This window comes from Artibeus jamaicensis, unplaced genomic scaffold (genome assembly GCF_021234435.1).
Source record: "Artibeus jamaicensis isolate MK-2021 breed Jamaican fruit bat unplaced genomic scaffold, CSHL_Jam_final contig_585, whole genome shotgun sequence".
Lineage (NCBI taxonomy): Eukaryota > Metazoa > Chordata > Mammalia > Chiroptera > Phyllostomidae > Artibeus > Artibeus jamaicensis.
Genome location: NW_026521894.1, coordinates 14503247 through 14509317, shown reverse-complemented (window position 1 = coordinate 14509317; position 6071 = coordinate 14503247). Strand labels below are relative to the sequence as shown.

At 40.1% G+C, this 6071-nt stretch overlaps 1 pseudogene; it reads right to left on the bottom strand.

Annotated features, from left to right (window-relative positions):
* Positions 1-255: 255 nt before the first annotated feature.
* LOC119062470 (40S ribosomal protein S18-like) lies at positions 256-4896 on the bottom strand (annotated as a pseudogene).
* Between the last annotated feature and the right edge of the window lie 1175 nt (positions 4897-6071).

Sequence of the window (6071 nt, the reverse complement as noted above, 5' to 3'; positions counted from 1 at the left end):
TCTTGAAAACTACAAAGAGTGTTTCAAATGAGAAGTACTATTAGCAAAGGCCTTGCGATGGAAGAGCTGGCTGTCTCCTAGTGCTCTATCTTTCTTGGGATACAGAGGGGATGCACCATTGTCACAATTGTTCTGATGTGTATATAATCCTGAGATAGGGCGAAAGAACTAAGTCCAAATAGGACAGCAAGCAACTTGTTCTTTTTTCCCCCCACAGGCGCATAAACTATTAATTAGCAGACAAGGCCTAGAGATTTATTTCTTCTTGGACACACCCACAGTGCAACCCCGGCAGCCTGGCCTGGAACACACAGACCCCAGAAGTGGCACAGCCCTCTGTGGGCCTGCATTTTCTTCAGCCGCTCCAGGTCTTCACAAAGCTTGTTGTCCATACCACTGGCCAAGACCAGGCTGTGTTTTCCATCCTTCACATCCTTCTGTCTGTTCAAGAACCGGTCTGGAATCTCGTACTGGCGTGGGTTCTACATAATGGTAATCACCCGTTCCGCCTCACGCTCTGTGAGCTCTGCTGCCCTTTTGGTGAGGTCAATGTCTGCTCTCCTCAACACCGCATGCACATATCTTCACCCCGCACCCTTAACTGTAGTGATGGCAAAGGCTATTTTCTGTTACCCATTGATATTGGTGTTGAGTACTCACAAAATGTGCTGGAACTTCTCAGGAATCACTAGAGATATGGGTGCAGTGGTGTGTAGGCCTCCTGTGGAGCACAAGTTGGTTTTTTTAGGAAACACCTGTCTTTTCTTTCAGGATGCCGATTCTCATATGGATCTTCTAGCATTAGCCTATTTTTTAGGTACTTGCAATTTGTGCCTCACACACACAGAGGCTTAATCACTGCACACACACACACACACACATCTTGGCTCGAACTTTAATATCAGGCTTCACCATAAAAGACTGCAAACTTCCTTGGGATCTATTTAAAGCTTGATAGTTCATACATATTTTCCAAGGGCTCTGCATAGCTTTTTTATGTGCAATATATTGATTATTTTTCAGCTTATTTGAATTCAAGGGAAAACACAGGAGAAACAGACTTGTTGCAGAGGTTTACAGTTTTTGATTGTTATTGTTTTTCCCAAGTCATAGGATGGAAGAAAGCCTAAGATGTCATTTACTTTCACTTCCTACTAGGCAATCAGGTAGGCTGTTTTAAATGAAACCTCTGAATTACTATTCTCTCATTTTTATTTTAAAAAATTTATTGATTTGAGAGATAGAGGAGAGGGAGGGAGGGGGAGAGACAGAGAGAGAGAAACATTGATTTGTTGTTCTACTCATTTGTGTGTGCATTGGTTGATTATTTTTTAAAGATGTTATTTATTTATCTTTAGAGGGGAAGGGAGGGAGAGAAATATCAATGTATGGTTGCTTCTAGTACGTCCCCTGCTGGGAACTGGTCCCTGCTGGGAACTAGCCTGCAACCCAGGCATGTGCCCTGACTGGGAATTGAACCGTGATGCTCTGGTTTGCAGGCCCGTGCTCAGTCCACTGAGCTACACCAGACAGGGCTGCATTGGTTGATTCTTTATGTGCCCTGATGGGGGATTGAATCCGTGACCTTGGTATCGGGACACACTCTAACCAGCTGAGCTACCCAGCCAAGGCCAATGTCCTCTCATTGTTAAGTCACCTAAGGGATGTGAAAACCTGTAGGTTCAGTGGTAAACTATTCCAGAGTTAATGAAACTTGTCAAATGTCTCTTTTACATTTAGCCAAAGTACCTCCCACTGTCTCTGGGGATAAGAACTAAGTTTCAGTTGTAGCAGAGCCTGTGATATAGTTAAGAGCTAAGGTCTCAGAATCAGGGAGATCTGGGTTCAAATCCCACCTCGGCTTCACATGAATTGTGTGATTTGGGTCAATGACATGACTTTTTGTATCATGGTATTCCCATTGGTTAACTGAGAAACACTCATAATAAGAAACTAGGACAATGTCTGTGATCCTGCCTGACACTGACCTAGTTTCTCTCACATGATAAATATCTGATAAATAGTGATTTTTTATTATTACTCTGTGTAGAGTATCTAATCATAATTCATTTGGCATCAGGAACCATGTTGTTTGGGTTTATATCATTCACAGCTCTTAGTACTGTGAATAATAGGCCCTCAAGAACTGTATATAAATGATTAACCAAAAAGATAGTAAGTGTTGGAAAGAACTTGCTCTTCAGTTAACTAGGTCTATGACAGGGCAAATCATTTAAGCTTCCTAAGTCTTAGTTTCTTCATTCATAAAATGGCTGTTTTATAAGCGACCATTTGCAATCAGATATTAATAATGAGTATATATGTATCCTGTTCTATAAGAACTCCAGAGAAAAAAATTTTAGGGAAAATATCTGGGATTAACTGACAATAATTTCTTATTAATAATCTGATTCTTAAAAACTCTCAGGTATTTTATTTAGTTACCTTTTAAAACATCTTTCAGGGGAGGCATTAAAGACTGCCATATTTTCTTGATGAAATTAGAGATGAAAGGGGTATGTGTTGAGTTCTCGTCCCCATTAGGAGTATTCCGTGAACAGCACGGGACCAGAATTTAATACTGGTGACCAGAGGGACAGCAGAGGTGGAGAACGAGGCAAAGGAGCAAGCTCGAGAAGGATTCCGTTTTATCTGCTGTTCCTGTGGCTAATGGCTTCAGCTTTCTCCCCGGAGTGTTTCCCAAGCTCTTGACTAGATGTTCAGCTTAACTCTGCTCAATATTCTCAACCTCAGCTAAATGGAACTGCCTTCTATGACTGCATCGGGTCGAAGCTGCGGAAGCACAGTTTGTAAAGTGTGGGCACAGTTCTACTTAGAGAGACCATGATAAACTCCCATGTACATTCATTTAACTCTATTGCTTTTTCTGAGAACTCAAGGTGTGTCAAAGCAAAGTGGTATGTGATGGGGAGAAAATCCTTGGGGGAGGTCTTAGCTGCTCTTTGGAGTTTTCTTTCTATACCTGACTCCTTTCTGGGGTGCTGAAATTTCCAACATGAAAATGAATTACATCACAAAATTCTAAGAAAACAAATTTTGTCAGTTTCATTAATGGCCACTTTGGATTTCCAAAGAGCACAGTGACTGGCAGTTAGGTGAATCAATGATTAGGTGAAAGAAGAGTGTCAAATCTTAGCATAATTTTTTCATCTGATCCTCCAAACTGTAAATCTTATGGAGTCCCCAGTGTATATACCAGTCTTCACTGTGATACATACTGGTAGCACATAATATTAGTGATACATACATAAACTGAGTAAAGGGGCCTATGACCCTCAGTGTGTAGACTTGTTGAAGCCTAGTTACATGGTGTATCCTACAGTGCAGTCACGCCACATTTCTTTTTGTTTTGATGGGTAGGTGGTGTTTTTTAGACTTGAGGGTAGATTAATGTACATTGTGGGAAAAGTATTTGTTACATTTCAAGTTAATTGATAACACCAATGAGAATAAAATTCAGGTTAGTTGATACAGTTTCACAGCTTGCTCTATGAATACTGGATTTCTATCTTTATATTCAGTGGTTTTATTTTGTGCCAACAATATCAACAAAAATAAACCCAACCTAAAGAAAATTTCCATGTTGAATCGAATAATTGTAAGCAAGCTATTTTTCTTAACTTTCTAAATTCTATGCGAATGATTCATCGGATATAGAGTGAAGAGGCTTTTCTTTGAGAATTTCCTTTCCCACAGACTTTTTAAAAATATACAGTCCAGGAAATCCTTTTAGTTCAAACCAGGGCAAATGGATACAAATGAAAATAAGGTAAAATGAAAACAGTACGTAGAGTCTGACGTATTTACTTGGTAAAGCATCATAAATACTTGTGAATTGTGAATAGCACAACATAATTCAGATTCTATTAATATTTATTTAATATCATCATGTATTATTTAATGTTTACCTTAAATTTGTCAGGTAGCTATTATCATCTGCCCTGTTTTTGAAAACAAGCAAATGGATGCAGAAAGAAAGAAAATGATAGCCCATAACAAGTACTTAGTGTGTGTGGAAACCAATATTCACTTCTCCTTCCACCCGACTATAGGCTAGTGGTTTTTCTCATTTTGCTGATGACTCAACCTTTTCTCATGCAAGGAATAAGAGGATCCTATCTATCAACAGCAGTGTTCATCCCTGAAGTGGGAAGTTGGGAGTTCTCCCTCAGGAGCCCATCAGAATCTATGTGTGGGTAGATTTGTGTGGTTTGGGAAAAATGCCAGAGATAATTTTACTTTTCTACCACCCACCCAAAAGACATTCTTTACATTATCTCACTTTCTGTACCATTTTGGTTGTTTAGCTTACTGACTTTAGAATAGAACTTCTTCCGGCTTTCCCGTTTAGTATCTCTGTGTTAAATTGTTTTTGTTTCTTTTGCACAAATATACCAGGCAATCAATTAGTTTCATGGGATACCTCTGGGTTATCATATTTCTTCCTCTCAGAACTAAGCTTGGTATATATGAGGCAAGAAACACTTACCTACAATTATTTTAACCCAGGTTTAATTAGGAAAAAACCCACATCGATTCAGAAGTTACTACATGAAACCAGAAATCTCTCCTCTATCATATATGTATTTCTCATCTAGTAAGAGTCTTTGACCTTGACTATGATGGCTTGAGGTAATAGGAATCATTCCAGTTGGACTCACTCTGATATCTACAGCTCAAATACTCTTTAATGTGCTTCCAGAAGTGGGATTTAACTCCTTTCACTATCCCCTACCCACAGGTCCCCTGCTTGCCTGCCTGGTCATGGACCCCTCCAGTCTCCCGGCTACTAGAGATTCCGGTCTCCCGAGTACCAGTCTCCAGTTCTCCAGGTACTAGAGAACTCCCGCAGGGGCTCTCTAGTACCTGAACCATGTTAGCATTGCTCACAGCTCCCTCCCCTCCTCTGTGGAATGCTGCTATCTCACACCAGTTCCAGCCATGCTTAACACCCTGTTGTGTTTTTTACTGGTTGCTTGGGTCTTCCTTCACAGTCTCCTCTAAGGCCAAGTAGACTTTCTGATTGACAAAATGAATTGGTGAGTTTTGTGGTATTGAATCGGGCATAGGGACAGTGTAATAGTAGACTGTTGAGACCATGGAGCTCACTGGATTTAGGTGCACTGAGCTGCCCCTCCCCACACCTTGAAATAATATCAAGTAGGCTGAATTATGTAACTTTATGTCCAATCTTTTTGGCTCATACTGCCTACAAACAGGTGCATTTCTGCTTTCTCTCCATGTTGATGGTTTCAGCATGAGAATCATGTTCTTTCAAAATCTTTGGCTAATTTGGATTTCACAGAGAACACAGCTTTTTCAGGTTTTAGCTTAGCAAAAGGAGCTGTTACTTTCCACACAAGAGCTGCTGTCTATCAGAAGCCAAACCTTGAGAGGATTTTTCACAGCTGGCCTTGATCTAAATCTCCCCTCAGAGCAGCTGGAGCCAATGACTATCTCTAACCTCAATTCAAAGGGAAGAACAGACCAGAGATTTTATGTGTTCATCTCCATCTTTCTACTGCTTACAGCCTGCTCTCTCTGGGCTTTAACATTAGTGGACGATGGAGTAAGTTCCTGAAATGACCCACAAGTGATGTAATTTCAGGAACAGATGTAATTTTCAAGCTTTGTCAAGAAATCTGAAATCTTACCCTGAGAGATTCATTTTATTGGGACTCTATTCAAGAGTCCCATATAAAAGTGTAAATGCCATTGGAAAGTATTGTATTTTAAGCCTTATGCATTTTTGTTTTTTGTACTTAAAACACCTTAAGGCGGTGTCAGTCCACACCTGAGGCATACTTATCGACAACTAGCTGAAAGCAAAATAGCAGAGAAAACTGAGAGTCTCAGAAACAGCTTGCCAGAGAACGGTGCTAAAAGAAACCAAGGTCAGATTTTGACAAGTTCACACCTTCTTGGTCCTCCACATGTGTGTAATTATCATCCCATTGAAAGAGGTTTGCACATCACATTCTTAGGACAGATGTTTATAGGTTGTATTAAAAATTAACAGTAAGCATTAATCTCTAACAGTGGACAGGCTA